At 35.7% G+C, this 20083-nt stretch overlaps 1 pseudogene; it reads left to right on the top strand.

Moving 5' to 3' along the window:
- Positions 1 to 884: 884 nt before the first annotated feature.
- Positions 885 to 18890, top strand: LOC114210979 (RNA-binding protein EWS-like; annotated as a pseudogene).
- Positions 18891 to 20083: the final 1193 nt, after the last annotated feature.

The following is a 20083-nucleotide window of genomic DNA, read 5'->3' as shown; positions in this document are numbered from 1 at the left end:
ATACTGTCTATTTTATCATCTTCTCTAAAGGAAGGGATGTTATGCAAATGATTTATCTAAATGTATGACTATAGATTTAATTTGAAGCAGCAAAATAGCTTATTCGGCTGTACCCAGATGGTATTATTCACTTGTCTCTACCCTATAAGGACTAGGAGCTATGAGAAAATATCACAAATACAATCTTTTCTGGCAAGATCAGTGTGGGAAATTGTTGTCTCAGAATCTGCATTTCTTCAGGGAAGTATTATTCCTCCTGTAGCAAGGAGACAACTGGTATGTGTTGATGTTTATCGTTAGTGTGTTATGATGGACTGATCTGGAGGGAAGCATTCATCAAACCCCACTATGACAACAAAGGCCAGAAGCGAGTGGTGGTAGGAAGTCATTGGAGGCAACAAATGGTACATGGGTAAGATGTGGTGGTTGACACAGGTTGGATAATGGTAAGGCATAGTTGAACCTTACCCTTCAAAGTAAGTGTTGAACAGGTGTCCAACAGAAACTTTCATGTATTTATCATCTCAGAAAGAAGTGGAGAACTATATAGATCAGATTTTGCTATGACTGTATTTTATGGTCATTGTTACATATTCATGTTCATAATTTATGTAACTTTAAATCCAAATTCCTGCAGGTTTTGTATTATAGTCTTTAAAACAAAGGGGGCTTTTTTTCCTCTAGGGTCCCCAGAAAGGGGACCTTTAGATGAAAATCTAAAAACAGCATTTAATTCCAGAGCCAAGCATAAGGGGGGATGAAAGGAGTAACTGGGAATCAGAAAGAGAGAAAAGCAAGATGACACCTTTGAGCCTGTGTCCAAAAAAAAAAAAAAAAAAAAAGAAGGGATATAGAGAACTTGACTAGGCCCACCTGTGGGTGCCATGGAAAGACTGGGAGTCAGCTACCAGAAAACGGGCTCCTCATCACTGCTGCAGGTAAGTACATTAGGCCCTGCCTGGGGCTGTGTAATTTTTCCACTTCCACAAATCTTACAGAAAAGTTGAACATGGTAATCAATCTAAGCAATATTTCTTAGGAAGAGGCTAAAGCAAATTGGAGTGTCAGAAATCTGGAAAGTGAATGACATTTTGAAACGTTCATGACTGATTTTACTTTTACGGAAGAACAAGTAAAGCAGCTCCAATTCTGACAAAAAAGTGGGGGGGGGGGTAAGAGGAGATGGCGTGACTGTAGCAGAAAGATGGTGGCAGCAGAAAAGCCAATTCACATATTCAACTTTGGCTTTGTAAGTAAGTGATTTCTTTCTCTATTATGAGAAGAGGGTTAACATTAGAACAGTGGCAGAACCTCATCTTTAAAATGAGAGAAATAATAAAATCTGTAGAGTGTTGATTTATCAAGTAAATGCAATGACTTCTCTAAAGGATATGGGAGCTTTAAAAAATTTCTGCCTTTTTGTTTGAGTTTTAAACTCATTCTTTATGGGTCAGTAATTCTAGATCTTCCTCTTAGGATCCAGTTATTTGATTTCTAATGAAATATTAGGTCTTAAATATTCATAGAAATCTTAGACATTCTAAAAGGTTTTAGAGATCCGATAGATTCTAAGCTATGATATCTCTTCATTTTTCCCTTCTGAGCTGTTCTTTGCACCTGTCCCAGCCCCCTTCTTCCTCAGGACTCCCTGAGGTAAGAAAATCATTATCCCTACTCATTACCAGTCTCATTTTTTTTTTTAATTTAGAGGTAACACAGGATGTGTACATATGTCAATAAGATATCATTTGCCTTACGGGCACACATACATCTTTTCACCATAGTTATTCTGGCTTAGGAATCCCTCATATTATGTTTTTGGTGGTTTGCCTATATTCTGTCTCATGGGAACCACACTTGTAATAAAACAACCATATAATTTATAGTGGCAAATGTTACTTAAGATTGAGAAACTTTCTTAAATTAAGGTAGATCATTATTTTAGTTGCCTAAGGTAAAGAATTCTTGCCAGAACTCTAAGATGTTTGGTTTGGATGACTTTTTTTTTCTTTCTTTTTTTTTTTTTTTTGACTTTTTTTTCTTTAGACACATGATTAGCTCACTGTTTCAGTACAGTAAAAAGAGTTCTTTTTCTTAAGGATTACAGATCCCTGCTTATTCTCACAACCTCTTTTTCTAAAAATATAACAGAAGCAAAACCAATAAACTAGTATTGGACTTACTGAAATTTTATTAACTTTCATTTGTTAAACCTTAAGGTGTGAAATCCTAAAATAGAATTATTTTACTCTCTTCAGTTTACTGTCACTGTTGCAATAAAACAATAGGGAAAAATAATTTTCTAAACTAAATGCTTTGTTTTTTAGTTATCCATGATTATTTTGTTGTTTGACCTAAAGTAAATACTATTTTTGTTTTGTTTTGTTTTGTTTTTAACTATCAGTAATTATTTTTTTGCCTGTCCACAACTTTTAAAACACTGTACTTCGTTAGGGGTGGGAAGAGGTAATCTTCATAAAAATATTTTTTCACAATTTAAAATTTTAAAGTGCCAACTAAATGGTTTATGAATTTCAAGAATATGCTTGTAGAGCCAGGTCTATTGCTCTGGTAATAGTAAAGTATTGTAACTTCATAATAATTGCTGTAATAACATACTCACTCTGTCGGAACAAATGAAGGGAGTTCCTATAACCTATCAAATGAAATCATTATAGTTATAGATACTAAACATAAGGTTTCTTATAAGTTGATTGGTTTCTATTTAAAAGGAACCATCTTGTTAGTCTGAACATGCTTACATCATAATAATTATGATCCTTATTTATTTCCTAACATATCAGTCAATAAATGAATTACTGGTCACAATATTAGATAGGTAGATAATTCAGCTCTTAAATTCAATTAGTATTTCTGTGGGACCTTCTGCTTATAGTTTTTTAATTTAATTTAATTTAATTTAATTTAATTTAATTTAATTTAATTGAGACAGAAAACAGGGGAGTGTAGAGGCAGAGGGAGAAGCAGACTTCCTGCTGAGCAGGGAGCCCGATGTGGGCTCCTGGACCCCGGGATCATGACCTGAGTGGAAGGCAGTCACTTAACCAACTGAGCCACCCAGTCGCCACTGCTCATGTGGTTTTAACACATAGAAATCTGATCACCATTTCCCTGTTGGACTTTTCCCTTTCTTCTTTAGATCATTTCCACAGTCCATTTCCACATAACATGGACTCAGATGTTAGACTTCTCTCTGATTCTTTCACTGGCTGCTTAATTCTTCCATCTCTTTATTCTCTGAGCTGGGAATTTCATTATTTTTCTCCTCATAGCCTTTCCTTCAGTAAGACATGGCTTTCATTTTTTTCTAAGCCAGGTTAGACATCTTCATAATTTGGTGCCAGGAAAATGCCAACAATACTGTTTTGTTTTGTTTTGTTTTGTTTTATTTGCTGTAGAAGTTGCACTAGACAAGAAGTTTATAGATCTGATTCCCACCCACAGCGTCTATTACACTTTGGTTGGATGATCATATTCTTGTTCAGGGACTTAGAATTGTCCTGTTAAATGGAGGAGGTGACATTGGTTGTCTTTAAAATCTTTGCATCTTTATGTTCAGTCTACCAGTATCAATAGGCCTCAATAGATTCCCATTTCTTCAAAGTGAATTTAATGGAACAAAGATTATTTATTCCTTGGATCACCTTTACTCTACGATAAATGAGTCTTTTAGGAAAATTCTCTAAATAGGGCTTGAGAACTGCTCCTCAGCCCCCACTGTGTAATTATATTTTTCTTCTATTAGGCAGTTCTGGGAAATATATATATGTATATATATATATCTCACCACTTCTGCTAATTACCTTATTTCGTGAACTACTAATTCTCTCATAGCCTACTAAATAACATAAAAATCTTTCCTCTCTAAATTGTGAAGAATTATCTTTCCTGGCTTCAATAATTCCCTGGAATTTGTTTTTTCACACAATGCTACATTTCATACGACACCATAGAGGTAACACTCACTCCTCACCAAACTTAGACTTAAGCATTTCTCAATTACAACATACAAGACCCAAATTAATTTCATATATAAAATATGTAACAGAAAAAACTTAGTTGTTACTTATTCCCAATTGCCTCCTAAATAGATTATATTAATTGGATAAGTGTGTCAATAACTTTGTCACTTTGTCACAGTGTGTCAATAAATGTCAATAACATTGACATTTAAGTACTTCAACATTAAAAAGTGGGCATATGGGAGTTAGTTAATGTTACAACTTGATGCAGTTAGTATTCTAATCAAGAACCTGGACCCAGGTGTGATGGTTTACCATTTTATGAGAAAGGTCTTAATTCATATTAAATATTTATCCTGATGTAAGCCAGATGCTTTGATAATTAGCATAATAATGATATTAATAGTTTGTCGAGTTATTATTAGCATAATGAACATTAGAAATGGGTTTTCACAGGTGAAATTATAAGTATTCAAGATCTGTGGATTTGCTAAGTTCTTTAGAGACACTTTCTTCGCATGAACAGTGTATAAGACTCCAGCCAGGTCTGGGGCCTTTGTCTAGGAAGGGAAGCCAAGGTTTCATTTCCCAAGTGGATTTATGTCCTGCCATCATTAGAAGGACTCCTGGTTCCCTGGTGACAACTAGGTTAAAAGATTTCTGCTTCTGGCATAATTCTGAGTGAACTCTTTGGAATGATGTCAAGTGAACATGTCATGGAAACAACCTCTGAAAAGACAGGAATATATCATGAATCTTGCCAAACAGTGTGAATGAAAGAGTTTTATGCCTGCACAATAATACATGATTATTTACTAAACGTCTATATGTGGCAGATATGATCCGAGAATCTGTTACTTTCATTATAAACTGGTCGTGATGCTACATGGTAGACTAAATTCTGACTACCACAAACTTCTTTGAGAGCGACTAATAAATGAACTAAGAGTTGTTGATGACTTTTTGGCTTGGGTTGCTTGGCAACAGAGTCTCTGTTGGTGATCACCTTGAAAGGTGTGGCTGCAAGTTGGAAGACAGAAGTAAGAAACATGAATTATACTTCAAAAAAAGGGGGAGTGTTGGATAGTGGGAATGTTTAGAAAGAAAGAGACAGGGACAAGAGAAGTGGCCGCATGTGGCTATTGAGCACATAAAGTGCAATTAAAGTGTTTCCTCACCTCACCACTCATATTGAAATGTGAAATATACTTATCAATATTAATAATTAAATGCTACTAATGAAAATATTAAAATACTGGAAGAATCTTTGTTGAATTAATAGAATTTTAGAGCCAGGCATAGCTTTTCCAAGCAAAACAAAACCAGATAGAATTTTTGACGTTTTTGGTACATAAAAACGTAAAAGAAAAGATACACAGTGTTTAAAAAAAAAAGTAGAAAATGTCAATTTGTATTGGCAGCATTGAGCAACCAAAATAGCATATAGCTTATTTTCTCAAGTTAAATAGCATATATACACAAAGCCACAATAAAATAATATGGCATATACTGCAATTACAATCGGAAAAGATTAAGAAAGAGTAGTTAAAAAAAAGCTATAGATGTACAAATAGATTTTCAACCTCATTCATACATAAAGATACAAAAATAAAGCATGAGATTCTGTTTTTCCCATCAGATAGACATATATGAAAAGTGGTCTAATACCCAGTATTGGTGAGAGGGTAGGTAACTAAGAACTGCCACAAATTTGGAGTGGGGAAATAAAAGGATGTAAGGAAGGAAATTTGGCCATATCTATCAAAATGTATAATGTAGGTACTCTTTGTTCCAGCATTTCATATCTATTAATGTGATCTTGGACAGACTCAGAAGAAAGAATTATCAAAACATATGTTCAAAGCTATTCATTGCAACATAATAATTTAAACAACTAGAAATAAAATCAATAACCAGTATTAAGTAGAAAACTGGTGGAATGAGTTATAATGTGTCAATACCATGGCATATGACAAAGCTTTTATGCAGACAAAAAAATGACTATCTATATTGATATAGTCAGATCTCATTTTAATGTAAAAATTAAAACAGAATCTTTATAAGCATATTTGTATAGTTTTTAAATATATTAATTAAATTATTTTAGTAGAATACATAAGAAACTCAATAGTGGTTAATTTTTGAGAGAAGTCCGAGTAGGGCCAGGTAGGTGAAGTACTTTTACTTTCCACTTATAATGTCTGAACCACCTGAATGATATATGGTACTTTTATTTTAAAATAATAACAAATATGTAGTTTTTCTTTAAGTGTCCAATAATAAAAATTACAAAGAAAATTTTAGGCATGAATACATATTTGATGAGCTTGAGGAATAATATTATTACAGGTAAATGTTTTAGGAGATCTTATAGCCTGTTATAGCATAGACCTTAGTTATCTGAGATATCAAATTACTTATTATTTGAATATTATCCCTAGTTAAAATAATAGTAAATATAAAAGTGTATGAATTTTGGCCCTAAAATAACTTATAAAGACTATAGTAACAGGAGTGGAATTTAGTGATTCATCACTTACATGTAATACTCAGTGCTCAAATTCTACTCCTGAAGCCAATATTACACTATATGTTAACTAACTAGAATTTAAATAAAAAGTTGAAAAAAATATTAATATATACATATATATTTTTTAGATGGGGGGCAGAGGGAAAGGGAGAGAGAAAATCTTAAGCAGGCTCCACGCCCAGCATGGAGCCTGATGTCACAACCCTGAAATCGTGACCTGAGCTGAAATCAGGAATCAGACGTTTAACTGACTGAGCCACCCAGGTGCCCCCAAAATATTAATATATAAAAAGAACTATAGTTACATGATAGTTTGGATGATTGGAAGAGATCTTTAGATACTTTAAGAATACTGTAAGTTGCTATTTATAAAATTACAAATCTTTCTTCATGGCTTTCATATTAAACAAAACCAAAACACTGGTTATAGTAAATACACATGAGAATTTTTTTCTAGGTGTACAGTAGGTATAATTCAAGTTACACAGTATTTAGGAGAGAGAGAACCAGCAATTTTCTTTCACGGGACCATTGGATTTCTGGGACAGAGAAACCAATTTTTGGTATATGACTAATCTGGATTGGATTGTATAATCTGATTTATCAGGAGGAAAAGAGAATTGTAGATATCTTTTAATTAGATTTGAATTGAGATGGGAATAATTATTTGTTATCACATGTTTAGAAGATAAAAGGCGTTCAATAATATTTGTGGAAGGAATTAATAAATTACTGGGTGAGTATACGATCTATATCTAATACAAAACAGCAACTTAAAATTTCTTATTATGGATTACAAAAATGTATTTCATTCTAAATAAAATAAATAAATAAATAAAAATAAAAATAATAAAAAAATAAAAAAATTCTATTTCATTCTAAATAAAACATTAGTACTTTCCCATCTCCATTTAGGCCTAATAAACACACACACACACACACACACACACACTCACACACATACAAGTGGGATGGACAAACAGGTTAGGAAAACTTGATATCATTATTTAGAATAAAATTAGCACATATAAGGTGAGTTGATGACCAAGTAGAGGATATACTAAAGATCTAAAGAATATAATAAATGGATAAAGAAGATGTGGTATATACATACAATGGAATATTATGCAGCCATCAAAAAATGAAATCTTGCCATTTGCAACAACATGGGTGAAACTAGAGGGTATTATGCTAAGCAAAATAAGTCAGTCAGAGAAAGACAAGTATCATATGATCTCACTGATATGAGGAATTTGAGAAACAAGACAGAGGAGCATAGGGGAAGGGAGGGAAAAATGAAACAAGACAAAACCAGATATGGAGACAAACCATAAGAGACTCTTAATCTCAGGAAACAAACTGCTGGAGTGAAGGGGGGGTGGGAAGGATGGGGTGGCTGGGTGATGGACATTGAGGAGGTTATGTATTATGGTGAGTGCTGTGAATTGTTGTAAGACTGATGAATCACAGACCTGTACCCCTGAAACAAATAATACATTATATGTTAATAAAAAATAAAAAAAATAAAAAAAATAAAAAAATAAATGTTTCTAAAAAAATGTAATAACTGCTTTAAAAAGTAAACAAATGATAAAATAGACATAATTTACAATCTGTTTCTATCTAAAAAATGATGACTTAGCAATAATCATGTTATTTTTGTCAACTTAGATGCAAAATTTTAAAAAAGTAGAACCAACAGTTTCATCTGAATTCTCCCATATTGAACCTTTCAGGGATCAGATTAACTAAATTATTGCCATATATCCATATACCCTGTGTAGAAAAGTTTTTAAGTCACATATTTAGTGTTTTTAACCATATTTTATATAAAAATAGATATATTTGGACAGAATTCATAATGCCACACTCCTTAGAAAGAAGACCAATGTGAATAAAAATCACATATTTGTATCCAGAATTCTTACTGAATTCCATGAATATATATTTCTTGAATGAGTTAGAAATATTATTTCAAATGAATAGGCTTTTTTTTGCTTTTTGTTTTCATTCCCTAAAGGTGGTATACCTCCATTAACATTCATCCTGATATCTTGCATGTTATAACATGACAAGAACCATTGTTCAGCTGAATAAATGTTTTCAAGGAATAATAATATTTCGATAAGCATATATATGTTCTCTAGGGAAGAAAACATGTTTGAAGAAAACATCCCCTGTTTTCTAATTGTTAATAACTTATAACCCAATTCAGCTTTCTAAGTGGCTGCTCTGGAATAAAAATTCCCATAAAATACCTGTATAATCTCAGAAGACAGTATCACCGTCAGCCTAAATTAAAATGCGATGAGCAGATTCAGTGTGTTAAAAATAAGAAGAAAAAGTAAATATGAGGATCAGAGTCAGGTGGGGAACACTGAAATTTCATTTGTCTGAGCCATTTTCATCATGTCTGCCAGCCTTAGCAGTAGGAAACAACTTTTAAATCCAAGGTGTATACCTGCATACTCATTTAGGGAGATGTCATCACGCTTTCTTAATTGAAATACTTTTCTATTTAAGCTCAGTTCTTAAAAACTGAAATTTAGGAATTCATCTACTTGTATGTTTAGCACATCTTTGGATTTAGAAGGATATATTTATTTGTGAAAATATGACATGCCCAATCAGATGTGTGTTGAAAACAGATTAACAAACCATTCTAACTCTACTTAGAGTTATGTTACCTTCAAAAACTTATTGTTAGACCATTCTAAAACTTCCAAAACTTAGTTACTACAGAACTGCCTAAGGGCATATCAAACAATTTACCAAATTGTGAAATATAGTTATTTATAATAAAATACAATTCACTCATTTATTTAAATATCTAGGATACAAATCTAATTTGTATTAGATTGTAATCAGGCTAAATGAATATCTGTATCAAAGATGGAGTATAATAAATGAGTATAATCAAGGCTAAAATAATACTATAGATGAGGAAGGGAAATTGTATTGAATTATGTTGGGAAAAATCAGAATGGTAACATTTGAGTTGCGTCTTAAAGAAATAAATTTGACTTTACTTTAAAAAACTATTCTAATTTTTTAGAAAGGCTTTTACCTTTTTAGAGGTACTTATAGCCTTTATTATGAAAAGAAACTTTTAACATATTATGTTAAATATACCTTTAAATAGCTAAACCTTTCAAGAGAGCACTATCTAGTTTTTTTCTAAATAATATCAACCCTGAAAAAAAATGTTTCTCAAGATTCAACAAGATTCATGAAGGAGCATGTGTTTATTTCAAGGTCTATCATTCCTGAGAGATACAGGCCCAAGCCTGCTTGGTCTGTGACAGCTAATAATCCTCAGAATTGAAAAGAACTATTACTTTTATATTAGTTATGCTCTGTACCTGTACCTGTTTGGCAAATTAAGTCCCAAGCTTTGAATGTCTGATTTTACAAGCAAGCTCAACTTCTGTTCATCGAAGGCAATTTAGCTGCCGCACAACTAAAACAGCAGTGGTTGTCCTAAATCTGTTGGTGCCTGAGGAAAGGAGAATGAGACAGTTTCTAATTTGAATGGGATGTAGGTGGTGGGTGGTGGGCAGGCATGCCGGTGTCAAAGGATGAAGCTCTTACGAAAATGTCAGGTACACAACAGGAGTCTTAGAGAGAGATTTTATTTGAGAGAGTGGAGACTTAACTTGAAGGAGGGGCCAAATCACCTGTGTGTAAGAAGCCCATCTTCTGATTGTAGTCCTTCTTCACAGGAGAGCAATGTATTCATCTTCAAGGAAAGCCCAGTTGGGCAAGTTTTTTGGGAAGAGTGTCCATGGTGCCCTAAAGTACCAAGGCATCCAGGTTGGGGAGCCCTGGCTTAAATCAGTGAGGCAGTTTCAACTGGATAGGAACATAAAGAAAATGATGATCTAGTCCCTGGTGGCTGTTCAAAAGCTCTTTAAAGTTCATTGACATTATAAAACACCAAAGGCAAACTCACTTAGTTCATTTTAAACTTGAAAAGAAAGATGGGTGGGGGGAATAATTTGAGCACCTTCATCTCAGTGGGGAGTTGTAAATCACTGTAGTCCTTAAAACATGAAAGGAACTTATTTCACTGCAGCATGTCTCTTAATTTTGTCGTTCTGTGGATGAAAGTACTTTCCATAGAAACTGAAAAAGAATATCGTAATAGAGCCGCCAGCATAAAAGCATATAAAGTTAATTCTTTCATATGGCTTTTTAAACATACCAATAAAATTCTGTAGCTTTTGACGACCTTGTAAGCAACAGAATTACAAATGGGAGTAATTTAAGTTTTCATTATCTAGTCCTCCTGATCCTGAAAGGTAATAAAGGAGTAAGTTTTAGTGAAAAAGCCTATCATAATAGGCCAGGCTTGAAACCTGCAATAAACATGATGGGACTGCATTAATGGCAAAGGATTCCTAGCAAGACATAACAGGGTGGAATTAGTGTTGGAGCAATTATTTTAGCAGTATGCTCATTTTCTTTATGTAATGTATGACCTTAATCACTTGTAGGCAAATTCAATCATGAGGCAATGCTCCTGCTATTTACACTTAGAAACGTTGGCAGTGCACGGTGGATGAAAATTCTTCACACATGGCTTCTTCTTCAACAAAGGAAGTTTCCTATAGCTTTTTATTTGTTTTCAATTTTTCAACTCAACAAAAGGATGGGGATCTGGCTTTTGAAAATAAGCCCTTGGAAAGGAGCCGCAGATAGGTGTCAACAAGCCTAGGCCTGCTTTCTCCTCCACAAAGCAATGCATTTCTTTTCTTTTGTGCTAAACGATATATGTGGGGAAATAGACCCCAGGTTCATGTGAAATTGAGACTAAACTTGATTGTTATTCAGCATTCTGCGTTATACCCAAGAAGGTTCTGACTGTAGTATACTAAACCCAAGAACACAACCACAACAAAAATATAAAAGAATGGGTTGGTGAATATGGGTGTGGGTGGCAGTTTCATGTTGGTGGGCCACGGCGGGTCTGATGCAATGCTTCATGGAAGTGTTTGCCTCGAAACAGACTTTTCTATAGAATATAAAAGTTTCAGATAAAACTCTATATAAGTAGTATTAATTTGAGAACAATTATAAATTTCTTTAGATTTAAATTCTAGCTGGCACATGCTTCAGTTCTTTTATATTCTCATAATATTTTATTCATATCTCTTACCATTCGGTACTACCTATTTCTGTTATTAGATGCTTACTTACCTCCTTTAGGATAAGAACTAATAATGAAGGTTTATCTTTGTATCTCCAATATCTGCCCTAGGCCTGGTACATACAATAGTTAACAAAAAGTGACCTTAATATGTGTAAGATATAAGGAGTCCTTTGTTTGATAAATAAATGACTTGATTAAGTCTTGAGAGAGAGAGTGATATTTATTGTCAGACCATTTATAAATTAGACATCAGCTTTTATGATTATCCCAAACTTTCCACAGACTCTCCAGTTAAAGATACTCTAGAAACCTTATATTAAAACCGTTAGTCAAAATACTCGTCTCAACAAAACTAACTGACCAAAAGTTTAGAGTTATGTGTTGAAGGGATTGGGGGAAATAGGGAAACAAGAGCATTCAGAGGTTGGATTTAGCAAAGTATTTTCATCGTATCTAAAGTATCTAGATATGATATATAAATGTCTAACATATTAGACATTTAATATATATGTGTACATATATGTATATCTAAAAATTCTAGAACATGTGGATCTATGGGATTATTGGATTCAAGTAAAGAGACTGCATAGCACTAATGGAGCAATCTGCAACATTGTTTGTAGGATACTTATAGATAATACATAAATGTGGAAAAGACGATAGTGCAGTTAAATGTAAGTGAATAAATCACTATACACAATGGATGTCAATTTGAAAAGAGGTTTCTAACATCATGACACAGGCTCTATCTTTGTTGTAATTCACATTTGTAATTATCATTGGTGATTCTAACTTATCGACATGCTTGAAAACACAGTATTGGAAAGGATTCTAAGTACAGGATTTATGATGCCATATAATATTGACTGATCAAACCTAACTATATTTCACACACACACACATACATAATACATATTGAAAAAGAAAATTAGGGCTTTATTGGAAGTTACTTCAATTTAAGTCGATAGTATGATGTCAAATGAGCTAACCACAGTATGCTCCTGAACTTATACTCATCTATCCATTGGGGATATCTTAGTCTTCTTATCTAGTTAGGTTAGGATACCACTGTGTACACTATTTCTGAGTACCACACCAAGAAAGACATTGAAAAAGACAAATCTTGCTCAAAAGAGAGAATCTTGGATGAAAAGGAAACAATGGTATAGGAGATCGTTTCGTGGAAAAAAGGGGGAACATCTAAAAGCTATTCATAAAGGCAAACACTATACTCAGACTAGAAGCGAGAAACTCCCTCAACTCTGACTCCAAAAGAATTAGAAGACTCTAAGCCCCTATCTGAGCTTCTCTTGCTGAGACACCAGATTCTGTGCCCAAGTTGATATTAGAGTTCAAACTTTATGGTCAGATCATTGCAACTTTACAATCCTGATCTTTACATCTTGATCACCATTCATTATGGAAACCTCTCTTTTATATACCATTTACCCAATCTCACTCTCATACAAAGCTGTTATTTCCCTCACCCCCCTTGCCGTACCTTTTAAATATGCCTAATGAATTACTAGTCTAATATTTAAAAATATTTATAAAACAAAATAAAATAAAAAGCCAACTCTTTCTACCTCTCTTACTAGAAGAAAACTCTTAAATCTTTCCCCAAAAGAAAATATTTGTTTTTCCACATGCTCAAAGTCTGGAAGGATCATAATCATTACTGATTCCCAAACGCTTATACTCTACTCTCATGTAATATCCTGAAACCTCTACTGTTTACAGAGATGCTGTTTACAGAGATGCTGACACCTTTGAGTCATCTTAGATCCTGCATTCTCCCTCATACCTAATTCATCACGTCCTGCTAAATATGCTTTTGAACTATCCCTTCTTTTCTATAGCAACTGCCCTAGGTCCAGACTATCATTACATCTTAGGTGGACTATTAAAGTAACCATTTAATTGGGCTCCTTGCCTTCATTCTTACCTGTCTTTACTTCACCTTTGATACCACTGCAAGTAACAGCACATGAAAGCATGTTTAATTTATATCAGTAGAGTGTGATTTGACTATATTTGAAAGTAGCTTCAAGGAGCAATTAATCATATTGTTATAGTCGGTGAATAATCTGGAATGTCATTCTTCAGGTCACCAAATATAGAATATGATTTGCTTGTAAAATAATTAGTTCCTCACCCCCATAAGCTATACTCCTACAGGCTGAGTCCTTGGAAATCTAGCTCCGTACAAATGCTCCCTCTGACTTGAAGGGGGGGAGATACTTTCTGAGGCATTTTTTAAAGGGTTATCATTATCTATCTGGCTGAAACATGGCTCTAAGCTCATGTATCCACCCCTCAAAACCACTCCTGCAAGTGCAACTACTCCTGGCTTTCCTCAGGGAATAAAGTGATCCACTGACACAGAAAATGTTTAAACTCCCCTTCCACTCCCAGTCTTGACTCTCTTTGACAGTAAAGAAATTTGTCCTGGCCCACATATCATAGGACTAAAAGAACTTCCGGACATGGAAGTTAAGGAGGAAATAGAATGAGTTTCTGATCTTCGGAACTGGAAGCAGCTTTGAATTTAATCAGGGCGTTGGGCTCATATTTGAAAACAGATAACGAATCCTTGTTTAGTGGTTAGAGAAGCAGAGAAAGGAAGGTACAGTTTGGACTGGAAAGGACTGAGCTCAGGAAAGACACAGAATCAGAAATTCCTAAGTGTTCCCTCCTAAGTTGAATGATTCTTGTAACTAGCTAAATCTTGAACCAGTATGTTGCCCGTCAAAAGTTAATACCCTTAAAAAGGCAATCACATTGTTGAGTAACAGTGTGTTAATAAACTGCAATAAGCTCTACTGCTGAGAAAAAAAGTCCTGAAAAAGATTAAATATCAAGGTCACATTCCAACATTAGATAAACTTTCAGGAAAAAATTGCCCAAACTGACAAAGAAGAGTATTGGATATGCTTTTAGTGGACCCTCTGGGTTTTAACAGATTCTACCAGGGTGTGTAGCTTTAACTGGCTTTCTACACACCAGGGTATGTAGCTTTAACTGGTTTTCTGCTGATTAGGGCCATTTTACATCTCTGTAAAAGTAGAAGATAACATTAAAAAAAATGTTAGTAGTACAAATCAGTATGGCCCAGAAAGAAAGATAAAATTTATTTCTGCCCTCTAGAAAACATAACACCAAATATTACCCATTATTGCTGTATGGAAGATTAAGCAGTTTTGCATCTAATTAATTTTGCAGGTTAATTCCAGCATTTCTGAAGGCCCAATTGCCAAAATCTCTGAATTCATTATAGTATCTTATTGGTTCCCTCATCAATTCATGAGTTAAATAAAAATTTTGGCTCATGTTCATTTTATGTGAGAGTTATGATTTTGCATTTTTGTAAATCATAAATTAATAGCTGTATAGTTAGAAGGAAACCCTGGGAAGACCAATCAATAAATTCAGTGAACTCTCTGATAGGAAGGTACAAAGATTTTGTCACCTAGCCAAAAAATAGTGGTTGACTGACTTATTTCATGCAGATATCTGTACATCAAGAAGATGAAGTAGGAAAATCTTGCCAAGCAAAATAATTTTACACTTTAGCTATCTAGATGTATAGTATGTCTAAACATAGAAAGCTTTAATTTAGAGTTGCCTAAAGGCAGCAGGTGCTGGATATTTCTCATCATTTGGTTTCTATGTGAATGTTTCTTGCCAGCAATGAAACTCCCCATTTTCTACTAGTGTGGTGAAATTTTGGTAGAGGAATTTTTGTTAATCAAGATTAATGTTGCTTGGAGTATACATTTCTAAATATAAATTGCTTGGACCTTTTAATGAATGTTGCAGTGTATAATCACAAAACAACAATACCAATAAATACATCTTCCCTCTCTTCAAAATAGCTATCCTGTCATGAAATTTAATCGAATACAATTTGACTCAATAAACATTTTTTATGTACCTACTCTGATGAATAAAGCAATGTATTATATTCTGTCAGTGCTAAAAGAAATAGACAAGGCAGGTATTTGATCTGCAGGAGCTCCAGATCAACTAGGAGAGAATGAAATGCATAACTGTATGTAGAATGCAAGGTAGAATATAAGAATCCCAATACTATATACCTGCCTTTCATTTATGGATGATTAATTGATATGCTTTTTGAAATACTGTGGTGAGGGGTGCCTGGGTGGCTCAGTGGGTTAAGCGTCTGCCTTTGGCTCAGGTCATGACCCAGGGTCCTGGGATCGAGCCCTGCATCAGGCTCTCTCCTCTGCCGGGAGCCTCCTTCTCCTTTTCCCTCTGCCCACGCCCCCCCACCCTGCTTGTGATCTCTCTCATTCTCTCTCTCTCCCTCTGTGTCAAATAAATAAATAAAATCTTAAAAAAAAAAAAAGAAACACTGTGGTGAGATGAGATGTAGTCCTTTCTTTAAAATGTGTACTCAGATTAATAAGAGAAATTTAAAAACTAAGAGATCCCATCATTTGAGTATTAAGCATTTGTCCTTCGTAGGAACTCATTTCAGTATCCCTGCAAATAAAGGAAGCAAGATAAGTACTGAGCAAGATGACAGGTGACTTCCTAAGTGGACCCGGCCTTCCCAAATGACACTGAATTCATATTGTTCAGATGCTAGGTTTATGAATGTAGACTTATCCCAAGTTATTTTTTCTTTTAATCTTTATTTTAAATTAAATCAAAAGTAAAAAAAAAAAATCCTTTCATTTCAAGAGAAGACCTCTGATAACTGTTAAAAGGCCATCACCACAAAGGAAAAATGGGGCTCATCATTGAGAATACAAGAATATGTTGTGGCTCTCAACTTGCTTCACCATAGTGAAAACTCAACCAGATCAATGCCAGTATAATGTAACTAAATATAAAAATCATGGCAGACATTTGAATATAAAAAGAAATTTATAATGGAGAGGCAGGATAATAAATTCATGGTTATAGACTAATGCTGTCTGAAGTTTCACTTTTCTCTGTAAATATTAATATTTTATTTAGATTCATGTAACATGTTAAAACACAAAGGATTTTTCTCTTGGATTTCTATCATTTGTACTTCTTTTGAGAAAATTCAACTTGATTAAAATTTTTTAATCACTTTGCAATTTTCAAGAATGCCTGTCATCTAAAAATTAATGAGTAGAGATGGCATGTGATCAGAACTATGCTTTCGGTAGACTATATTGGCCAATTTTCAAAGGAATTGTTATGGTAGGTCAAGATTAAAGCTGGAAAAGGAGAGACCGAGAAGGAAGTAGAGAAAAAGGCGTCCACAGATTACAGTACCTACAGCCAAGCTGCAGCCCAGCAAAGCTACAGTGGATATGCTGCCCAGTCCACTCAAGAACATGCACAGACCACCCAGGCATATGGGCAGCAAAGTTATGGAACCTATGGACAGCCCACTGATGTCAGCTATACCTAGGCTCAGACCACTGTGACCTATGGGCAGACCACCTATGCAACTTCTTATGGACAGCATCCTGCTGGTTATACTACTCCAACTTCCCCCTCCACCCACCCCAGGCATACAGTTTGTCCAGAGGGACGGCACTGGTGCTCATGATACCACCACTGTTACGGTCACTACCACCCAGGCCTCCTATGCAGCTCAGTCTGCATATGGCACTCAGCCTGCTTACCTAGCCTATGGGCAGCAGCTGGCAGCCATTGAACCTGCAAAACCGCAGGATGGTAACAAATCTGCTGAGACTAGTCAACCTCAATCTAGCACAGGAGGTTACAACCAGCCCAGCCTAGGATATGGACAGAGTAACTATAGTTATCCCCAGATACCTGGGAGTTACCTCTTGCAGCCAGTCAGGGCACCACCATCTTATCTTCCTACCCCTATTCCTCTGCACAGCCAACTAGTTATGATCAGAGCAGTTACTCTCAGCAGAACACCTATGGGCAGCCCAGCAGCTATGGACAGCAAGTAGCTATGGTCAACAAAGCAGCTATGGGCAGCAGCTGCCCACTAGTTATCCCTCCCAAACTGGATCCTACAGCCAGGCTCCAAGTCAATATAACCAACAGAGCAGCAGCTACGGGCAGCAGAGTTCATTCCGACAGGACCCCCCCAGCAGCATGGGTGTTTATGGGCAGGAGTCTGGAGGATTTTCTGGACCAGGAAAGAATCAGAGTATGAGTGGCCCTGATAATGGGGCAGGGGAAGAGGGGGATTTGGTCGTGCAGGAATGAGCAGAGGTCGGCAGGAAGGAGGATGCAGTAGAATGGGTGTTGGAGAGCAAAGTGGCTTCAATACGTCCAATGGGCCCTTGGTCGAAGGACCAGATCTTGATCTAGGCCCACCTGTAGATCCAGACGAAGACTCTGACAACAGTGCAATTTATGTGCAAAGCTTAAATGACAATGGGACTCTAGATGATCTGGCAGACTTCATTAAACAGTATGGAGTTGTTAAGATGAACAAGAGAAACGGACAACCCACGATCCAGATCTACTTGGAGAAGGAAACAAGAAAGCCTCAAGGTGATGCTGCAGTGTCCTATGAAGACCCACCAACTGCCAAGATTGCCACGGAGTGGTTTGATGGGAAAGATTTTTAAGGGAGCAAATTCAAGTTTTCTCTTGCTAGGAAGAAGCCTCTGATGCACAGCACGCAGTGTGGCATGCCTCCCCGTAAGGGCAGTGGGATGCCGCAGCAACTCCCTGGAGGTCCGAGGAGCCAAAGAGGTCCTGGGGGCCCCAGTGGGTCACATGGGAGGCCGTGGAGGAAACGGGGTGGCTTTCCCCCAAGAGGGCCCCAAGGTTCCAGAGGGAACCCATCCGGAGGAGGAAACGTCCAACACCAAGCTGGAGACCGGCAGTGCCCCAGTCCAGGGTGTGGAAACCAGAACTTCCCCTGAAGAACAGAATGCAAGCAATGTTAAGGCTCCAAAGCTCGAAGCCTTCCTTCCAACCATCCTTTCCATCCCTGGGTGGTGACTGTGGCAGAGGCAGCCCTGGTGGCAGGCAGGGAGGAAGAGGTGGCCCCATGGACCGCGGTGGTTGGGGTGGGATGTTCAGAGGTGGTCATGGTGGAGACAAAGGGGGCTTCCATGGTGGCTGGGGCATGGACCGAGGTGGCTTTAGTGGAGGAAGATGGGGCAGCCCTGGTGGGCCCCCTGGACCTTTGACAGAACAAATGGGAGGAAGAAGAGGCGGTCGTGGAGGACCTGGAAAAATGGATAAAAGTGAGCACTGTCAGGAACGCAGAGACCAGCCCTACTAGATGCAGAGACCCCGCACAGCTGTTTTGACTACAGATTTATTTTTAAACCAGAAAATGTTTTAAATTTATAATTTCACATTTATAATATTAGCCAGAGCATTATGATTATTCCTTTTCTGTACTTTAGTATTTTTTACCATTTGTGAAGAAACATTAAAACAAGTGAAATGGTAGTGGGGCAAGTTTTTTCTTCCTTCTTTTAAAGATGGTTGTTTAAGACTAAATAATGGGAACCCGTTGTGAGCACGCTATCATTGTAGAGACCCAAGAGGGCCTCCAACTGTAACAGTGGTGTTTGTGATGTTTTGTTTTGTTTTTAAATAAAATTCCAAATGTTCATAAACAATAATAAAAAAAAAAATTGAAGCTGGAAAAAGCCATTAGGAAGCTATTCAATGTATAAGTAAAAAATAAAGAATATCCACTGTAGGAGAGATTTTGTGGAAATGAATAGACTTGATTCTGAATGTGCAGTTGCTAGTATTTTTGTCTTTCAGAATTAAATATAATTGGTTACTTTTTACCTATAGACATTCTCCCAATAGTAAACTAGTATTTTTGAATGTCATTGTTAACTTAAGCCTGCTTCAATTTATAACACATCAAAAAGTTTGTCGTATTTGGTTCTAAACAACTATACTGATTTTTACAATGGCCTTTTGAAATTGCAACTGCCATGTGTTTTGATTAAGGAACTTGTCATATGAGCATCCTAATGCTTCCCTTCTACCATTTCATAGATCTGAAAATTAATGGAAGAGTAAAAAGTTTTTACAGTACCTGTAAAAAAGTCTTTGGGTCTCATTAAACTCTAAAAATCTTCTTAATTAGAAATTTTATTTTTCATACTAACTTTTGTCATATCGGGGGGGAAGCATGCAAAAGAGATTTGAAAATAATGAGCACTAATATATCAACAATATATTAATATGTTTGATTTAGTGTGCATCACACTGGGTACTTCAGTGCTCGAGGGAATGCATAGAAAGGATTGATTAAGGTCAAGTATGATAATAAGGAAAGGTTACCTAGAAAAGCTTTGTTGGGAGCTTGAGTTTGATATGAGAAACACAAATCGATAAAATAAGGACAGAAAGAAACATCTAATTGGAAGCAATAAAACCAAAAAGTAAAAAGGAGCAAGTTACATGTGAGAAGGGAAGTGGGTTGTTAAAAAAGGAGTTGGAATATAA

This window comes from Eumetopias jubatus, unplaced genomic scaffold, assembly GCF_037043125.1.
Source record: "Eumetopias jubatus isolate StellerSeaLion01/CBP00866 unplaced genomic scaffold, mEumJub1_p1.0 scaffold_8, whole genome shotgun sequence".
NCBI classification, from domain to species: domain Eukaryota; kingdom Metazoa; phylum Chordata; class Mammalia; order Carnivora; family Otariidae; genus Eumetopias; species Eumetopias jubatus.
Note: the sequence above shows the minus strand (reverse complement) of the source record. Positions and strands in the feature narration are given on the sequence as shown.